General features: G+C 44.4%; 1 pseudogene; it reads left to right on the top strand.

Moving 5' to 3' along the window:
• The first annotated feature begins 1,713 nt into the window (after positions 1 to 1,713).
• Positions 1,714 to 5,412, top strand: LOC119403605 (acetylcholinesterase-like; annotated as a pseudogene).
• The last annotated feature ends 16,401 nt before the right edge of the window (positions 5,413 to 21,813 follow it).

Below are 21,813 nucleotides of genomic sequence, written 5' to 3'. Positions count from 1 at the left end.
ATGCGCCATTTTGTAAGCTGAATATGAACGGTGACCAATGAGTGCTGCACGAAAGCCTTGGGAATGATAACGAATATCGACGCACCGTTGCCTTCAATAGGACGTCCGCTGAGATGCAACCGAAATCCATGTAATGTTCCTGCATTACACACGTCCAGCTAACGGAATCACACGATTCTTTTTTCGCTGTTTTTTTTAATTACACAAACAGTGAGAATATTATACAAGAATGACGCGACAAATGGGTAATGGTACTAAATATGCAAAAATGTTTCTTGTTTCGAAATGCTTGTAAAGATACTAGTTTTGATTGCATTACCTATTCGTGTGCATAACTTTACAATGAATGCGTTAATGCAAATTTTCCGGCATGGCACTAACTTCTGCTCTACCTAGGAATCTTCGTATTGATAACATTCCCTCATTTACACACGGGGAGCTACATGACGTCGAGCAGGAACTAATGAGCGCTTCCACTAACGTTAACGCCTCGGCTATTCTACCCTTGTTAGCCCAACATTAAAATATACATGCATTGCCTGACACTTATGTGAGGTTTATTGTAAGTGTATTCAAGCGAAATCGATAATGTTTATATTTAACAATTTTGTCACGTCAGTGACCATCTAATTTATTGGAAGCTAATGAAATAACGGCATTACCAGTAAGAAGGCAAACACTTAGGCTAGAATATCTCCCCCAATGTTACAGTAATTGTCTTTATACTAATCAACATATCTGTCACATTGCTTGTCCGGTCCATCCAAAATCAATAACAAAACGAGCGAACTGTATATTTTCTACGTACTGATGTTTTGAAGCTATTTTCCAAAGATTGTATTAACGATTTGCCTAAGCAAATTACATTGTGTGACTTCGTATTAACATTGCCGTTGTTGTAGCTACATTATTATTGTTTATTTTGCTGTTCATTGTTGTCTTATTTTCTTGAAAATAGCTTGAAATTTTCTTGAAATTAGTTTCTTGAAAATAGCTTATGTTGCTACGTATTGCTACAAAAAGTAACGTAAACGTGCAATCTCGTTTCGAGTCTCCTATTCGCGAAAATCTCGGAGGTCATACGTTACGTTTTTGTTGAATTCCGGGCGGTGGCGCTGCAAATACCTACGCTCTAAGGTCCCACTACGCTCACTGTCAAATGTCTTCTATTTTACTTCACATTTTGCGTTACGTTTTTATTTGAAGCAACACGTAGCAACTGAAGCTAGTTTTGAGAAACAAAGGAAAACCAATTCAGCTATAAAAGATTACACTGAGAATAAAAACCCACCATCTACAACTTCGATTCGAACCCGGGCCTTTTGAGTGCGAAACGGGCATTCTACCCCAGCACCACTTCGGTGGAGCCGCGCGCAACTGTTAAATGACGACATATTGCAGACTACCGGGTCGCCGTTTGCTTTTGACTGCCTGTTGGTGGGGATAGCGACGTAGGTTATGCAATCACACAGGGTTGGCCGCATTCCAGGGCGCGATTCAGGAACTCACTAAAAATCTGCAAAATTCACTTTCAGGAAAGCTGAATAGCTTGCAGTTTTGTAGTTTGACACGGATTACTATAAACTTTATTGAAATCATTGAGAATTTTATTGAGATCAGTAAACGTAGAACAATTGCCGGAGTCGCCCTTTAAGCACGGAGTAAATAAATAATGAAATGTCCGCTGTCCATACTAGGTTGCGGAAGCACGCGATGCTGAAGGGAAACCATAACCTTCACGAGGACTGCCTCTACCTGAACGTCTGGGCTCCCGTGGCCGCGACCGACTCGGCTCCCGGCCTGTACTTGTATGGATCTATGGAGAGCATTCACTTTTGGAGCGCCAATACGGCAATCTATAACGCAGTCTGGCTTGCAGCGCTGGGAGATGTTGTCGTCGTCTCCATGAATTACCGTCTTGGCATCTTGGGCTTCATGAACGCAAATTCTCCCGAGGCACCAGGTAATGTTGGCCTGCTGGACCAGACATGGCTCTCAAGTGGGTTCAGCGCACATCGACACTTCGGTGGCGACCCCGAGCTAGTGACGTTGTTTGGAGAAAGCGCGGGCCGCTATGTGTACACACGCGCACATATGTCGCCGTAAGCGAGGTCTCTTCAGAGGGCTTCATGATGAGCGGCACCATGTACAATCTGGACTCGTGGGACACGGTCCAGGAAAGTGTGGCCAAGGCAGACAAGGTCGCCAACGTTATCAGCTGCTCTAATGGGACATCCATCGAACTGTCATCCAGTGCGGAAGAAATCTAGAGCTGCATGAGAACAAACCCACCGACGAACTCCTCAAGGCTTCCTTTGTGATCGTGGCACCAAAACGGGCCCCCTTTGTGCCCACGTATCACGACGAGTTCCTCCCGCGAAATCCACTTGTGGCCATGAAGCGCGGTTTCTTCTCATCCGTAGATGTCTTAGCTGGTGTGAATTCGATGAAGGAGCCACTATCTGCTTGGTCCTTTGGTCCTCGGCTTTTGGCCGAAGACCTTCAAGATTTTCCACGGGAAGAACTAGTTCAATCTCTTCGCGCCGCATTAGGGAGACTTCTCAGGGACGGCGTTCCAGATATACTAGAAACGTACATCCAGGAAGTGCATCCTGGTGATAATAATGCGCTGAGACGCCAGTACATCGACCATTTATCGGACAGATTGTTCAACTGTCCCCTGCAGTTCTTTGCGGAAAAGCACAGCGAAAGGGGCAACAAGGTGTTCTGCTACGTGTTCGCCCACAAGACGATGATGTTCCCACTGCCTGCCTGGATGGGGGCGCCCATGGATCAACATACCCTTCACGTTTGGTCACGCCTACGCAGCGGATCCTGATTCTCCTGATGGTCGAATGGCTGCAGCGTTTATTCGAGTGCTCGCCAGCTTCAGCAAAAGCGGGTGTGTCTCTTTTGCTCTGTGGTATGCACATAGCACAAGTGACTTAGTAAAATTTTAAAGAAAACTAGCAGATAATGAAGCCGAGGAAGGTACAGGAGACGTCAATTGTACTGTTTTAAATGCATTGTAGTAACTGTGATACAGATGTGGAGAAAGTAAGTGGACGAAAAGACAACTTGCCGCCGGCGGGGACGAACCTGCAACTTCGGATTAACGCGCCCGATCTCTTACCAATTGGGCTACGGCGGCGGTCGTCCCCTCGTCCACATTATCGGGGCATTTATCTGCATGAAACCTGGGAGTGTTAGCGCCGCTCGTAGCCATGACGGCGAGTGTGGAACACTCAAGTTGTCTTTTCATCCCTTTACTTTCTTCGCAGTCTATATCACAATCCGACAATACGCTTAGAGCAGCACAATTAACGTCCCAGCATACTTTCCCTTGGCTTCATTATCCGCTGGTTTTCGTTAAGGTTGTGTCAAACAAAGAAACGAGCCCTGAAAACTCCCTTTCTGCATTCATTAGTGCAACTATGTGACATATAATCAAGTGAAGTTAAGAACTTTAGCTGACAATTCAACCGATTGATGTGAAATTAAGATAATGATATATTCCTAGTCTTCTTGTAGTATTCGCTACCGCGCCATATTTTGCAATGTTTATTTATTATCTATTGATGTCGTTTTTATTTTTACAGTGTTCTTGCTTTGTTTATTTACATTCTGGCTTTTCTTGCTCTTTTGCTGAGAAATCCACTTCGGACATTGCACGGCCTAGGAGGGCATTGCTCTTTCTCTTTTTACTATAACAGCGAGCGGCTACTCGAAACGATGCGAAGTCAAGGTAGACGTATATCTGAAAGAACTTTATTGTATTGCTTATTTTGCACAGTAGAGAACATGCAACATATCCTGAAAAGGGTAGCGCTTGTGAACACGGACTTGAGAAAGGCACACGAAGCGCCTCCGTCTGTGTGTCCATGTGCCTTCTTCTAGTCCGTGTGCACAAGTGCTACCCTTTTCAGAATGCATTTCCAACTCGCCCAAGAAACTGCACCCTTACTATACTGTCTAACGAGAACGCGAGACCTAACGAACCTATGGGGCAAGCCGTCGAGAATAATGGTGAATCATCCGCATGCATTTGCAGTTTGACTTGTGAATCACTCGCTGTATTCAGATTAGGACGCTAAAGCCAATATTTCCGCATGCGTTTACGTACCATTCATGACCATAAAAAGGAAATCCTGACTAGATGGGAAAGTAAATAGCGATTTATTGCATTATCTAGTGCTGATTAAATAGGACGCTAGCTGGTTATGCCATTGTGATGCATCGCTGCCCAAGCGATAAAATTTTACAGAGTTTTGAACGTCATTCAAACATGATCGTGGTGAACAGCGATACACCTTGCTTGCTTCAGACATTTAGAATATCTATAGCTAATGGAACATCACCCAGTCCAGAGACCTCGAGAAATTTTGAAGCAAAAAGCTAGGAGAGGTATCCGTGGAAAGAGAGAAAGAATAACATATTTGAAATCGCAGCGCTCTTCTGCTCTGAAAGTAAGCACGATTTGGTGTTGTCTAAACGACGTTTGACACACGAGGCTTAAATTCTACGAAGTAACACTCTTCACCCAAACATGAAGTCAGGATGAGGCTTCCTACTTCAAAATTCATTCATATATGTATTCTTCAGAAGAAGCGAGTGCCATTCTTGGTATTCTTAATGCTCTCACAGTCTGGAAGTAAGGCCAGTAGTAATTATGATCATGCACTTTAGACAATATATAAATGTTGTCTTTACAAGTATACGCTATCGACGGGATCCTTAGACGAGACAAGGGAACAGCAGGAGAAGCTTAAGATGATAAGCCTTGACGGAAGAAGAATTATACCCGTGGAATTGCGTCACCAAGAAAAGCGAATATAAACGGTGCATATCTTCGTTAACGAATCAGCAATAAGAGCCAATCCAAAGTTTTGCTCCTTGTCAAAGTTGAGAATACATACTGGTAGGATTGCGCTTCCGAAGACACGGACAAAATGAGCAACACAACGCTCCCTGCAGTAGTTCTGTGTGCCTCACTTCGTCCCTGTCTTCGATAGCGCAACCTTACGAGTATACAATACGAATGCTACATACCTAACACGAATCGCAAAAGCAGTGCCTGTGCCTCTGCTGCGAAACCAGTGTCAATGTGTGTAGCGTTGAGTGGCGAGTCTTGCTTCCCGCACTATCCGGCGTTTTTATTGTCTCGTGAAATTTGCAACTGTGAAACCATACCACTGATTCTTGTTTCTTTCAAAAAATCTTCGTCTGCGTAAAACTTTCTGATATTTTGTCTTTTCAACAGGGTTCCAGAGATTCCCAACGGCCAGACATGGCCGCTGTACAGTGAGAGCTCGCCTAACATGATCTTGATCAAGAATGGCGAATTCAACCAGACGCAGGGATTCCGAGCAAGCTACTGTGAACGCTGGAGACCTTTGTACTGAATGCATCGCTTACATCGGCCAAGAGAACTACTCATAGCCTGCACATCAGTCGGGTCTCTGCGGTCACATGTCTTGGACAGCCGGCCCCAGCAGCATGGCCTTCCTTCTTCCAGGTCCTCCCCTCTGCGGCTCACTTCGCCGAACCCCAATGTCCGCGCAATCCTTCAGGGAATGCCGCCAAAGCTTTCAACTTTTCCTGACGGCCCCCCGGGGACGTCGGCGCCACAGAATCACATACATTGCGAACAACCAGCTCGGAAAACATAGCGAGCTGCAGCCCTCTCATACAATCTCAGACTGACTCCAACTTTCCCTCTTTTTCGCAGCGGATAAGCGTAGTGAATGTGACTCTCCCACAGCAAAATTGCGATTATTAAAGGACACAAGTTAACATTTTTATTAAAAAACTTATAACGGAAACAATATTTTATTTTTCAACAGTGCTACAAGAACACGGGCAAGAGAGGACACGAAAACGACCGCTGCATGGAAAAAAGGCTTGCAGTTACCAGTACATCAATGTATGTATACAGGCGCTCCCAGAATAATTCGGAACGCCGGACATGCGGCCGCATGTCCGGTATTGCTAGGCAGTGCCTCTATACTTTTCAATGCTAGTCAGATGCGCCCAATCTAACCGTTCACCACTCTCTTCTTGTGGATGCCGTGATTTTTGCAACAAAGAACTTGGAAGCCGCAAGTGTGATGGCACCACCCGCTTATTTTAACGAGTGTCACAATTTTGAGCAGCCACCTAAAAGTCGCGCGGCGAAACGAAAGTCTTGCACGAAATTTTCGCGAAGAAGCAATTTTTCTGATGTGAAATTATGCGTACCAGCTTTACCTGTTGCCCTGCAGAAGGATTTTATTCCACAACCACGAAAATCAACGAAACCTTGATAGAAAGCGCTCTCTTTTTATATATTTTGCCTCGAGGATACAGCGCAATGATATCGTTGAAATATACTCACTTCCTGCAAGCATGGTTGTAGACCTCTGCGACGTTATATTTACTGGATCTCCGAGTGGATCCATGCATAACCTGTAGGGCGAGGGAGAAATGTATTGAGAGGCAGCAACAACTGGTTGGTTTGGCTGAGTCTTGCGAATAACTTGAAGCACCGCGAAAAAATATAAACAGGAAAAAGATGAGAACAGCCACAACAAGGCTGTAACTGCCAAATAAAATTTTATTGAACAATTACCACTTACACCATGCCACCAAAAAATGCCAAAATTAAACAAAGATGAAGGCCATGCGTATCGCTTATACTGGCAGGTGTTTATCCAGGAAACATCTCTCATGAGTGGTCAGACTGAGTGACGCCGCGCTGATACGAATACCTTCAGCTTTGGCAATGTAATAGGCTTTTACGATTTCTCTTTTTTAAACAGCGAAGCTACTTAGCAAATCGTTCGTTGTGAGTCGATCGCAGAAAACTATCGTCATCTTAACGTGTATGTGCCACTGTGCGGCTACCTGAGAATGAGTACAGAGAGAGAGAGAAACAAACATACAGAGAGACAGAAAGAAAGAAAGAGAAAAATTCTTAAACAAAATGGCAAGTTGGGCTAGTTCCTGATTTGTCATACTTTAAGAAAAACTGCGCTCAAAAAGACGTAGACAAAAAAGAGACGGAACACGCTGTGTGTATTCCCTCTCCTTTTTGTCTACGTCTTTTTGAGTGCAGTTTTTTTTTTTTCGAATAAAAAAGCCTTGCCGAAAAAGAAATTGCTCATGAGGCGGGATTCGAATCCGCGTATCCTCGATCCGAAGGCAAGCGTCCTAACCACTCGGCTAACAAGGCACGTTTTTTTTTGTTGTTTATTGCCTTCTTGACTACAGGTCAAGATAGTCTAACAATCACACATCATGTCCGTTTCATGTGCGTTAATGCATCAAACAAAGCTATCACATCTTCATCACAGTCAGTCGTCTTATACACCTCACGAACTTTGACAACAATTTCCACGAAACACTCATGAACAGATGGAAATTTGACATCACAGTGTCTATACGCTAGCATGCTGCGCCAAACCGAATGGAGACCCAGTAAAAAGATAACATCCAAATGGAGTACAGAACATTCAAAGGGCACAAAGCGAATTCCGTGTGGATTAAGAGGTAGTTCTATCTTTAAGGTCCTCTGCAACATGTCCCAAAAGAATATTCCATTATTACAATCAATGAATACATATTCAATAGTTTCAGGCCTATTACACAGGAAACACGTGCTTCCCCATGGTACATAAATCCCTCTATCTTCCAGCCACGTTTTCACTGGCAAGGTGCCTGTATGAAGCTTGAAGAAGAAGGTCTTTACGTTAGGTGGTATTCACATGTTTTAACTCGTTTTAGAACGTCTTGGCCGAGTGCTTTTTTAAACATTAACCGATAAACGGGCACAGGGAATACATTCTGAATTAGGTCCTTCATAAGGCGCTTTCTTTTCACGTTAGATAAGTAATCCATAGGAAACCTTGCTCTTAGGAATCGATAGGACAACACAACTTCGCGGAAGAATGACGACAAGGAGTGTCGTTCCCCCCTCTCTGACGATACAAAGAAGTCAGGCATATGCATAGGTCGGCAAACTCACTCATGAGTCGACTCACTCAGACTCACTCAGACTCATATCGAGACGCGAGTCTGAGTCTGAGTGAGTCCGGGTGAGTAAAGTTTTTGTGAGCCTGAGTCCGAGCGAGTTCGGTTGGGAAAAATTTTGGTGAGTCTGAGTCCGAGTGAGTCTGGTTGAGGAAAATTTTGGCGAGTCTGAGTCCGAGTGATCCCTAAGGGCAATATATATTGCATGAGTGAGCCTGAGTGAGCTCCACATTTCTTGCCGACCTATGGTCCTGTCTACTCAACTTCAGCATTACTATCAGCCTTATGTCGGCTCACATTTATACTCACGTGTAGTCCCGCATACGTCAACGCGCTACCGTTCATACGTCAGCTCATTATTTATTGATCAGAGGCGTGAGATGAGGAGGGAGAGGGGTGGGAGGTGCCTTGGCCTCCCCCCGCAAACTTCTTCATGGGAAGTTACTGATAAAAATATCTCGTGTGAGTCATCTCTTTCAATAAACGGTCCTTATTGAACTACAAAGTCAGATAACTCGTATTTGAAGGGACGAGATCAAAAGGTGCTAAGTAGCGCACCGATTATGCGAGATATTGACGTTAAAGAGCATTGACATTATGGTAGAAAAAGGCTAATTATAGGCTAGCGGACTCATGAGTCGACTCACTCAGACTCACTCAGACTCAGATCGAGCCGTGAGTCTGAGTCTGAGTGAGTTCGAGTGATTATATTTTGGTGAGTCTGAGTCCGAGTGAGTCTGGTTGAGAAAAATTATAGTGAGTCTGAGTCCGAGTGAGTCCGGATGAGGAAAAGTTTGGTGAGTCTGAGTCCGAGTGAGCTCTAAGGGTAAGATATGTTTCGTGAGTGAGTCTGAGTGAGCTCCACATTTTTTGCCGACCTATGGGCATATGATGTAATAACAATCTTTGAAATAAACAACATAAAAAGGCATCTTTTTGATCTCTTATCAGCATGAAACGTGATACCACTTGGTTGAGAAACAGATGACACAAAGAAAGCCCCCCTTCCTTAACTCGACGAAGCAAATTAGTTCTTGCTGTGCACTCCCATGTAGATCTCCAGATGAATGTGGCAAATATCCTGTGGATTTTTTGAATGTTTTTACGCGTACAACTAAGTGCTTGCAAAAGATACACAATTTTAGCAGCCAGAAAAACGTTACATATTGCGGACCGAGAGAATAATTACACCATTTCCCGCTAAAGGGGACCATGAGGCGATGCGAAGCCGGAGCACTTGCACGATCGCGTTCCGTTGGCGTTCTTTGGGCATGCTACCGACCTCGCGTCGTGGAACGCGAAGAGGAACGCTATGCGCATCTTGTCTTCCCTCTAGCCTGGCCGTTAATTCTCACAGGGCGAGCGGTGAACGCAGTCGGCAGGCTTGCGAGAGGGGGGCAGCGTAGGAGAGGAGAGAGAGGGGGAGAGGACGCGCATGCGCTGGTGCTCATCGCGGCGTTGCGCAGGAGAGAATTTCGGCATGTCTAGCCCGCGTTTCAGAGGAAGAGGGGGAAAGGGGGAGGGGAAGTGGAGAGGGGGAGATGGGGAGTGGAGAAGGTATGCGCATGCGCAGTAAGGGTGGTCACGCCGCGCACCACCACCACCGGATTGAACTCTGCCATAAGATACTTTGCATCTAAAATCGATAATTCTCGGCCACCCCATGCTTCAGTTGTCGCACGCAGTTCCTCCGCTTTGCTAAGCCAAAGCGATTCGCTGTCTTTATATCTGTCCAGTGGTACCCCGAGGTGACGGCTAGGTACGCCAGCAGAGCATAGCCTTAATTGTATAATATAGTGTAGCAAGAGGGTGGGTAAGGGAAGTGAACGTGAGAAGGTGAGATGTGACGGTGAAGAGGAGGGAAAGGAGGAGGGGAGAGAGTAAAACATAGTTCTGAAAGAATGAGAAAGAGAGAAATAGAGAGAAAGAAATACAGAAAGAAAGAGAAAGAGATAGAGAGAACATCAACGAAAGAGATAGGAAGAAGTAGAGAGCAAGAGGAAAAGCATCGCGTTGTCTAGCGACCAGATACCGCACCACCTGGCCACGTGGTCTGTTTCCGGTTTTTTTCCGTTTCAAGATGTAATGCTGGCTTGCTGTTTTGCGGTTTTCGTTTGCTCAAATGAGGTCACATGGGTGTGAGGGGTGCGTAGTCTTTTTCTTCCTTTTCTTCTTTCATGTGTTTTTAATAAACATTCAGTCGCGAGTCAGCTCTGTGGTTTGTCGTTTTTTTCTCTTCGTCCTCGTCGTCGTTGCGCTGTTTCAAGAATGTTCAAGTACGGTCACCAACTAGCCCAGCTTTCAATCCTTCTAAACTAGTGGGTCGTTTAAAGCATCGAACACATTACAAAGGACTCAGCCATAATTCTTCATCGTCATCAACCGTCGCATCAACAAACTGTACATAATGCCTTACAGATGGAACCTCGCTTCTCCGCAGAAGGACAAATAATGTCGTGGTGGGTGCTTCCAAACTTCACAAAAATTATGATTTGTGGCGTAGTGGGTACGTTGCTAGTGTACTTGTATTAGTATCCACAATAGAGTTTATAACGGGCTCTAGAAATGCCGCTCTTCGAGCTTTCGCTGTGACTGGGCTGCACTTTCCGCGCAGGCCTGACGTTTTTTCTGTGGCATGGTACAGTGCTGGGCTGTATCGAAGATGCATGTATCTTAGATACTATGTTAGATACCTTTTGGGTATCTTGTATCTGTATCGCGATACGTCCCGCAAGATGAGTATCTGTATCTGTATTTCCTATACGTTCAATAATGTATTGTGTAGCTTAAGATAGAAGATACTGCTATATAAACACTACCGTGCGAAACAAGAAACGTTGGCTGAACTGCGCTTCTTAAGCTGATATTTCTGCCACTAAGCCACCTGGATAAAACTAGCTACAGTGAAATTCTTTTATGTTTCAGCTAGAGTGCTCCAGCGAGGGTAGGCGATGAGCTCTGCGCGTCCCCATTGGTGGAGCAGAGTCACGTGTTGGCACTCGCGCGGCGGCGGCGTCTTTCGCGCGAATTGTTATGCCGCTATATTCTCGTTATCGAAGTTTCTCTTGCGTGGTGCTTTGTTGCGAAGTCTCAAGAATGCAATAATGAGGTTGCTTTGCGTCTCGAGGCTTTCACACATCAGTGATTTGAAAGATCTCGTAGATGTAAGTTTGACTTGCATACGACGAGATTGATTTATACGCAAATGAGATTCTAGAAACCGTCGCACCACTGGTGCCAATGCTACAAGCAATAGAACAAGCATTCACGTAACACAATATGTCTTGGCATACTGTATCTTTGTTCTTCCTGCTAAATTGTTCGAGGAATTCTTTTAATCATAATTTGATTGTTAGCAGGTGTGCCTTCTTAGCTGTCCTCCGTTTGTATTTCATACATTACGTAGGTCTCTGTATCGTTTTTGCCCGTCTGCTTACTGCAGCATTTCTTTTGTAACCTGCTGCTAAAATACGTACTCTGGTTTATTCTTCTTTTTGACCTTCTGCGTCATTCCTACCATTTACATATCTACATTCCATTTGTGTTTGCTGTCATGTGAAGGCGATGTTGTGGACGAATTTATAATAACCTGGGAGTGGCTGGAGCACAACAAAAATTCTGCTGACTACTCATTAAACTAGTGAAATTGAATTTGCATTAAAATAATGGAAATTATACGAAAACACCTAAAAAATGTTAGCAAAAAGGATTTGAGAAATGTAATACCAAGTACTCCGTTTTCCTTATGAGTGTCCCTGCGAGCCGTTTTATGCTAACTTCTATAGGCACTTTCTATATGTTTTCATTGTCCAACCTTAAAGGGACACAAAAGAAAATAAATGAATCGGTTTAAATCGATAAATTGTGCTCTGAGAACTCTAATGTCGTTAATTTCGCCATCATAGGCTTATTAATAGAGGAGAAAATCAAAGTTTCATTTTTAAATTTCGCGCCGAAATCTCCCCGCATGACGTCACGAATTTCAATGTGTATTTATCGTATTTTGGCGTCATTGGCTCAACAAAATTACCCTAAACTTAGTATGTTGAGTCTATGGCCCCACGAGAGGACAATGTACTTCATTTTTACCGATTAGGTACTACGGATGGATGGATGGATGCTATGAGCGTCCCCTTTATAACGGGGCGGTGACATGTCTGCCACCATGCTCGCAGAAAAAAGAAAAAAAGAACTTCCTTGTTTCATGCTGGCCTAATACCTTGTCTACATTGATTAAATCTATCTTATTATACCAAAAAAATTTATAAATTCACGTACGGTCTATCTCTCTGCCTCTTAAGGCAGAATGACCTTATCCCCCCCCCCCCCCATTATTTATTTTTGTACTTTATCTCTACTCTTCTGCCACCAATACTCTAACCGTCTCTTACTTATTTCTATCGCGGACGTGTTCAGCTTTCCATTGTTGTCCCTAAAACCCAAGGCTTCCTGTAGACTCGTGCCCACAAGTATACCTGGGTGAATATCGCCACATTCAATCAGTACATGTTCCATCGTTTCCTTAGTTCCCCCGCAGCATGTACAGCGTTCGTCTTCGTTACTGAATCTCGCTTTATAACTTCGCGTTCTAAGGCAGCCCGACCTTGCTTCAAACAGTAAAGCGCTTCCCCTTGAATTATCATAAAACCTTTCCCTCCTTATTTCGTTTTTTCCCTTTCGGTAGTTACTCAGAGCCGGCTTCTTTTCCATCGCTGTCATCCAATAAGTCCTCTCCGCCTCCCTGACCTTCCGCTTAATGCTCCCTGTTGCCATATCGCCCGCACTGCTAGCCGTATATTTACTGGTGAGCCTCCTAGTTCTCTTTCTCCACTGCGTGTCAACGCTTTTTCTATACAAATACCTGAAAACCTTCTCTGCCCATCTACTGTTCTTCATTTTCCTCAGCCTCTCTTCGAATCTCATTTTGCTCTGAGCTTCCCGCACTTCAAAGCCTGTCCATCCCATATCACCCTTTACAGCCTCATTTGTCGTCTTCCCGTGAGCGCCCAACGCGAGGCGGCCCACCGTCCTTTGATTTACATCCATTCCTGATTGTACCTCTGACTTCATGCACACCACTGAGTTCCCAAATGTAAGCCCCGGGACCATCACACACTTCCACAGCCCTCGAAGCACCTCATACCTATTGTATCCCCATAAAACTATGTGCTTCATAATTGCAGCATTCCTCTTTCCCTTGCTACCGCTGCTTTCTCTTGTACCTCCATATATCTATCCCCTTCATTTACCCATACTCCGAGGTACTTGTACTCGCTTACCCTCGGTATTTTTTGGCCCTGTATGAAGACCGCATGGTCTTCGTGATCATTGAATACCATCAATCCACATTTTGTTGCACTAAATCCTAGTCCTAGAGCCTCACATTCCCTTCCGCATATATCTGCCAGTCGCTGTATATCATCTTGACTGTCCGCAAATAAGACAATATCATCAGCATAAAATAGACCTGGAAGCTTCTGCTCAACCATCGTGCCGACCTGTTTGTGTGACAAATTAAATCCAATGTTGCTACCTTCTAGCGCTTTTTCCATCCTCACCATGTACAGCATGAATAACAGCGGGGACAAAGGACATCCCTGTCTCAGCCCCTTGCTAATTTCAACGCTGTCCTTGCTACTTATTCCTTCCCATTCTATACAAACTGTATTTTCTCGGTACATTTCCCTCAAAAGCTGTATACAGTCGTCCCCTATGCCCACTTCTTTCAATATATCCCACAAAATTTCCTGCTTAACGTTGTCATACGCTCCGGTGATATCTAGATAAGCTATAGGGCCTGTTTTCTATTTTCGATATTTCTATACACTGGGTAAGAACAAACAGATTATCGTCTAACCGCCTGTCGATTCGAAATCCATTCTGAAGTTCTACGTAGTCCCTAGTAGGCGCCGTCAAAACATGTGACGTCACGGCGAATGGTGTGGAAACTTCAAGGTGGCGTCGCCACCCACATTTTGTTTTTGCGCCTTTTCTCGCTTATTAAGCGTCTTCTCGCAGCAAGCATGGTGTTTTTGGTATCGTGAAAGAGTACTTTATTATTATGCCAGAAATCGTCTTGCTCTTTAGTGTCCCTTTAACATGTAGTGCTGACGACGGCTTCACTGTGTGTCACCATTTCTGACGACCGCACACGGCAAGGAAACGCCATTGTCCCCGAGAAGCGATAGGATGACAGTCCGCACGCCGGTTGTTTCGCTCGAAGGGCGTTTGAGAGCGCTGCAGTAGGGTAGCGCATAAGCGCAGTCACATGGTTTTATTTCAAATTTTGTGGGCTTTCTTCAAAAGCCAGAAAAAATCCCCACGTAGCATGTACGTCGCCAAAAAAATTAGATCCGTCATTTTGGAATGCTCTCTACGACGTGGCGAAACGCACTTGGCCCTAAAGTGAATATTAAAAATGTTGCATAAATCAATCAACCGCAGCATAAAAATACCATAACGAGTGTCACATGAGGGTAAACCATATGCCGTTGGTTTTATTCAGTCGCGGTTAACAACTTTTTTTTTAAATTTTTGGTTCTACTCACGTGAAACACCCTCAAACACCGTGATCGTGTGATACAGAACCGCCTGGCTATTTCGCTTAGATATATTCGTTTTCCTTTTTTAGATCACCGTATTTTTTTTACTCTTGCAAATCGCCAGGTAATCGGAGTCATAAGTGGCAACAGTGTGAATAGCAGTGGTATCCTGCGACGCTTTGTGTCACTATAATACGACTGAGAGGTTTCTGGGCGGAACAAGTTCTCTCTGAGAAGAAATGTGAAAGGTTGCACGTTAGTGAATATGTTGCTAATGAACGCTTTACGTCAGCAGATAAGAATATGAAAAATCATTGCAGTTTTATGTCCTTAGTGTATACACGATGCGTCACAAAAAATATCGCTACCAGCGTTGCTGCTGCTGTACACCTTTCCAGCGTAGAACAACAGTAAAAACCAACTAGCCCAGGTGTCCACGCTTTACTTGTCAGATGATCCCGTATTGTGACAACAATAATACGCTTACAGACAAGGTAAGAGTGCACAGCAGTATTCGCGCCATCATGCGAAGGCTTCTTATTGATTTTCTTGTAAGTAAATGGCAGCCCGCTAGCTGGTCTGCAAGTAGAGCAGGGACACCAGTCAAATACATAAGTGTCAAGCAAAAACCGGTGCTAGCGCAGCGTATAAAGAGCTGTCATGTTAAGCTCACAAACACACCCCAATAAGTTGTTTTGGAATGAAACCAATATTTCATTAAAATTAAACAAAGATGGTAGCAGTTAAGAAATTTTCAAGCAAACATTTTTATGTCTGTTTGCTGCTTCATTATACAGATCTATAGCAGCAAATTTTCAAATGTATCGAAGTATCTTAAGATACAATGATGAAGTATCGTATCGGATACAATAATTTGTGAAGTATGTTGTATCTGTATCTCAAATACTTCTTGCCCGTGTATCTTGTATCGTATCGCGATACAATTTCCAAGTATCTTTGCCCAGCTCTGGCATGGTATAAGAGGTGATTTTTAATAAAACTTCAGTTGGCAATACAGTGCTCGTCCTGTTGTGTTGTCCTCGCTTCTTCGCGCTGCAGAAGGTTATTCGTGTTGACAGGGATAAAAAAAAAACAGCAGGAAGTAAAACATTCCTCTTTCAACTAGTACGTACGGAGCTCCCCATTCGTTAAGCCCGGAAGGAAAGGGTAGGGTGGCTAGAATGGGTAGGTGTGAAAAGCGGCCGCGAAAACCGGTCCCCAAGTCGCGCCGATGCCGCAAGGGGCGCTGTACGCAGAGGCGCGGGGAGTCGAGCAGACGACGTGCCGCGTAGCGCCGCTCATGTACGGCAAACCTGTCTCGCGCTATTAGCTTGCAACAGTTTGCTGCGTTAATCGTCTTTTTCCTTTTCTCTTTCAGCGGGTGCAGTACAAGGGCACACTGTAACATCTTCCTCTGCTAGTAAAAAACAGCGCGAAAACTACGAAGACGAGACAGATAAAACAGGACTAGCGCTGTCTCGTCCTTGTAGTTTTCGCGCTGTTTTTTACTATGAATGTGTACCAACAAGCTCAAGTTCGTACGCTTCTCATCTTCCTCTCCTTTTTTACTGATTACTAAAAAAGGGCGCACTGTAACATCTTCCTCTGCTAGTAAAAAACAGCGCGAAAACTACGAAGACGAGACAGATAAAACAGGACTAGCGCTGTCTCGTCCTTGTAGTTTTCGCGCTGTTTTTTACTATGAATGTGTACCAACAAGCTCAAGTTCGTACGCTTCTCATCTTCCTCTCCTTGTTTACTGATTTCCGTGAAGGAATGCACGCGAGAAAGAATATATCGGAGTGACATGCGGTGCGCACCAACCAGCAAATGTCGATTGGTGTTACTTCCTTGAAAGAAAAAAAATTCGTTACACACAATATGGATAATTAAAAAAAACACATATGAAGCCAAGGGTAACTAGAAAGTTAGATTAAAAAGTAAACATCGAGTAAATGAAAATGATAAATGAGCAAGCGGTCATACTGTCAGATGGAATTTATGAAAGAGATAACCCTCGCGGTAGTAAATATATAGATCTGAAGTAATGCAAAAGATCGATCTAGACAAAATGGATTTGGAACAAAGAAAACGGAAAGGAAAATAAACCATCGCGGTAATCTTTTCGTCATATTTATATAACCAAATACAGCATAACAGACATCCCTCTGAATATAAAAACAGTAACTTATTGTTAATCATATATATCTTCTGAAGTGGAGCTACGAGGTACCTTTTTTTCTAATTGTAATATCGGCGACAGAATAAAAGGAAGTGGTCCGTTGTTTCAATTGATTGCAAAATTTGCACAACGGCGGGGGACGCCATGAGACCAACATTATATAAATAAAAATTCACTCTGGAATTTGACCGCATAATCTGCTGCAAGAAACTTCTAATTGTCACGATGCACACCGCTGTTTATTCCAGCAATACCTTACATGTACGAAGTTTTTAAATTTATCCAGTGATAATTTGCCAGTGTCGCTTTGCAAACAAGCATTTCTATACCTTAAAGCTGTCGCATAAGCCGTATCTGGTAAATTAGGAATCAGAGCTCCACATAGAGATACTGAGGCTCATGAATCCACCATTCCATTTAGATACCATCCGCGGTGGCCCGGTACCCTCAGCAACCAAATTTTTTGTAAGTTTGCAGGTATTAGATAACGAAACATGCTCAGGAGTGTTGAATTCGCTGCCGTATATAGGAAGTGCTGAACGTATACCGAAAGATAATCTGTAACTATAACTGCTGTTGATTCATTTGACGGGAGCTTGCTAAAACAACAGCCAGTATTTCTGGAGTTAATATAGGTGTATATATACGATGATAAGAGGAAGATAGAAAAAAAAAGCGCTAATTTCTGCAACCCAATAGGGAGCACGGCTAAGCGCCTTAGGTATATGATTGGGAAGTCGAATTGAAAAAGACCACTGAAAAGAGCGAGAGATGATGCCTAACCCAGCGTTACTAGACTAGGTTAGCAACCTAGTCTAGTGACGTTGTCCTAACCTTACCCTCTACCGATGCATAAGTCGCGGTTTTTTTATTGACATAATGAGTTGTATTGCTAATTGCCATGTGAGCAAGGTAATTGTGTACTGGTAATTTAAATACAAAAATGGCATTTGTTTAGCATTAGGAGAAAAAAAATATCACGACATTGTGTGCGAAGGATCGAACCGAGCTTTGAGCTTACTTGAAGAGCCAATATGTTATATTTTTACATTGAGTAGTTCTAGCGGCGCTAATGCGAATATAATCTGAGGGGTGTTCACTCACGACCAATGTGCTTCAAAGAATAAACTAGGTTTTTAAATGAAAACATATAATGATTGTCTCTGATGCGAACTGTATATCTTTAAAAATGTACGTTTTAACTGTTGGTGTCTCTTATCTAATTACAGAGCATCGTAATCGCGCTTCCATATCTAACACGTTGTTTGCAACGAACATTAGAAGTCCAAGGCACAAGCGCAAATCATTCCTTTCTAATAGTATTAGAGGTTTCATTTTTAAGCTGCGTTGCCAGAGAAAAAGAACAACAAGAAAACGGCGCCTATACCGGGATAGGGCGAACATACATTTTGTTAATCACTATGATTGTATTTCTTCGCAATTCAGTTCTTTGGTTTCAGAGTTTTCGTAGCAGCCAGGAAAGAAGCACCAGCGTTCAGTTCTCTTCGTTTTATAGGGCATTTTCACCACAGCTCACTAATGCATGACTCGTGTACAATAAAGAACGCGTAAATGGTGAAAAGAAAAAAATCACGCCGCGTTTCCTTGTAATAGCCTTCCAACGGGCAATCTGCGACAGCGGCGGCTGTACCCGATGGATGGATGGATGCTATGAGCGTCCCCTTTATAACGGGGCGGTGACATGTCTGCCACCAGGCTCGAAGGCGAAAAAAAAGAGAAAGAAGAAAAAAAGGGCTTCCTTGTTTCATGTTGTCCTAATGCCTTATCTACATTGATTAAATCTATGTTATTATACCAAAAAATATAAATTCACGGTCCATCTCTCTGCCTCTTAAGGCAGAATGACCTTATTTTCCCCCATTATTTATTTTTGTACTTTATCTCTACTTTTCTGCCACCAATACTCTAACCGTCTCTTACTTATTTCTATCGCGGGCGTGTTCAGCTTTCCATTGTTGTCCCTAAAACCCCCTGCAGCAGCGCCCCTGGCGGCATCGGCGCGCAGAGGGACCCTCTCTGGCAAGGGAAACGCTCAGCACACCTCCACCTTAGAAAGGGCACATATGTGTCATGGGGAACCGACTACCTAATGTGCAGAACAGAGGAAACGATAGAGGACATGTTCCTTAACTGCTGGACGCCGTGTTTTTATGGCACGCCCTGCAGCGTACCATAAGGAAATTTGGGGTCTCTTATCGTCTTCAAGAGTAGGACGCAATCGCGTAATTAGGCCCCGTTCGTGTCGCCGTCTCGCTCACTAGCCTCGCTTCGCTTTTCGGTGGAGGCCTCAACTGTGCTGTAACGTAAGGAACGTCTGTGCGCGTGTAAATTGGCCGTTCCAAACTATCCTAGAATGCCTACTGGCAAGTGCTGTTGGGAAGTGCCCACCCTGCCGCAATTCTTCCTTTTGCCAAATGGCAAAAGGGAACACGCTCACCTTCGCATCTGCCCACTTTGTCGATGCTGCTGCTGATGATGATTAGGCATGAGCGCTTTGTCTTGGGTAGGCCTTTAAAACACCCACTCGTTGCGCAGTTCATATGTTTTGACGCCTAGTGAAATTGTACGCCCCTGCCAAGCAATATTCGTTGCGGTAAGGAGACTCCTCGCACGACATCACATTCGTGCACAGTTCTTTTACAGCGAAAGCTGTTATGAGATCATTTCACCGGCCGTTTCTGGCGCCGTAGTTGTCCGCCGCCGCCGCCGCCGCCGGTGTCCGTAACCACTATCGCTCGAGCAAAAAGGTCCTATACAGGCTTCATGTCGGGAAGGAACCACATTAGCATATGCAATATAGCGTGGTGTTCAAAGTGCTTGAGATTGACTGGATCTTGTAGAGCACCTCGTACATATGAAACACTTTTAGCAGCTAGTCAGTGGTCCCATTGAAGCTGACGTTTTTTGATATGGGCTGTGATTGTGTTGTAGTGTTTGATCTTTTAACGCGATAGCGTTAAAGAGCTCGTATCGCAGAAATTCCGCCGTCGGCGTCGGTGACGGCACCGTTGGTTGTGAGCGAAAAATCATCATCTTGTCCGTGACCGAAAAATAAAAAAAGCTGCAAATAAAATAAATAATAAAAATGTTGGGTCCGAGTGAGAATCGAACCCAGGCCGTCTGCGTGGCAAGCAGGTGTTCTACCACAGAGCCACGCCTTTTTTTTCTTTCTTTCACGGTATTTGTTCAACACAGACATGGCACTTGAACGCAATTCAATACAAAAAACTAATATGTTGATTATGCTCTTATCGCGACACAATGACTAACAGACGGCACTAGTGAATTCGGAATCATCTCTATAGCGAATACATCAAGTAACGCTATAGCAACAGCCTTTTCCAATTATATGCTAGAACAGCGGTAAGGATAAGCACGTCACCAATACCGGATACCATTCTGGCTGACTTTCGCTTTGTTCGTATACGTCTCTTAGCTGAGTGACCATCCTAATGAAGTGGGCTGTTGAGGAAATTATCGGCTCTGCGTTTCTCTGCAACATGCGCGTCTTCCACAGACTATGCATTCCAATGAGAAGAAGCATGTCAAATGGTACGTCATTACAACTCGCTGGCAAGAGATATCGCACGGAATGTGAATTTAGCACAAAGTCTTTTTAACACGAAAGTGTTTTATGCCGGGGTCCACCAAGTACATCCGTCACGGATATGACGTTGATAAAATGGACGCCAACGGGTGAGAAAGAAAAAAAACCAAGAAAAAGATACCCCGCTGGGAATTGAACCCACGACGTTGCGGCCGCGACAGCAAGCGCCCGACGCCCAACTGAGTAAGCTAACTCGGGAGATGCTAGACACGGCGCGAACGCGCCTTATATCTTTCACACATTCTCTTTCGCGGCGGGCAGAGTGGGGCGGTGCCGACGTCTGTGAGATGTGAAAAGAAGTAATGCTTCACGATCGACACTTCCTAGCGCTTACTCCGAGATTGCACGCGATATCGGAGGTAATGGTTAAAGCGTCTCGATACCAGAGAGGTAGACTGGCCGCGCTGGCGTCGCCGAGGCACCCTTGACGCAGTTACGTTCTTTGCCTTTGCTACGTGTTAGCGTGCGTCGGCTCATCGGAGTAGTGCAGCTTCCACGTGCACCAACGGGCCGACTGCTTCAATTGCGAGAGCACCGACTAACAAAACTGCTGCAATATGCGTTGCAGAAAGGACGCGATTTCGACGGGCGAATGTCGTGCCTTGGTGGAGCGAGAGCCGCGCCTGCGAGACAGAGGCCAGCGGGACGCACGCGTTTGCGGCTCAGGCTACGAACCTCTACCTCCCGTTTTGCTGAAGCGCAGTGTGTGTTATGTATGCATGAGCACAGGCGTCGGCTACCCATTACTAGAAAGCGCACACCGTGCCGTTTCTCTCCTTAATTGACGACGCTTTGAAGAAGTGCATACCGGGTACCAGTGTTGATTATGAGCTTGTTGATATCATCCTTACGCGGGATTCACGATTCGCTGTGTCCAAATCACCGTGGTCCAAATATATGTTCACACCGTCAGCTACCACAACAGTTTAATAATGATCATGGGCGTTAGTCGTCGCGATAGAGACATGCTGTCAACATGGGTGCATCCACGTCAAACGGTGCTATAGCTGCCAAACACGAATAGACATTGTACAAGCTCTCATATATCACTACAGAATAAGCACTACTTCTGTGAAGACACGTTTCACTTTCGTGTTATACCGATTCCTATGACGGAGGGATCAGCCATGTTTTTTTTTTGAAGAGTTCGTTGGAGCACATCCCAAAATAAGATTGCATCTCTGCAGCTTATAAAACAGTGTTCAATGGTTTCTGGCACATCACACAGAGGACAATCAACGGACGACACAAAAAAGACGCCAGGCCTGCGCTGAAACCGCAGCACAGTCACAGCGAAAGCTCGAAGAGCGGTGTTTCTAGAGCCCGTTGTAAGCTCTCTTGGGGCTACAATACAAGTACACTAGAAAGGTACACACTACGCCATAAATCACAATTTTTGGGATGTGGGGAAGCACCTACTAAGCCATTATTTGTCATTCTGCGGAGAAGCGAGG

The sequence above is a fragment of the Rhipicephalus sanguineus genome, chromosome 8, assembly GCF_013339695.2.
Source record: "Rhipicephalus sanguineus isolate Rsan-2018 chromosome 8, BIME_Rsan_1.4, whole genome shotgun sequence".
NCBI lineage: Eukaryota > Metazoa > Arthropoda > Arachnida > Ixodida > Ixodidae > Rhipicephalus > Rhipicephalus sanguineus.
This window is presented reverse-complemented; position numbering and strand designations above follow the sequence as displayed.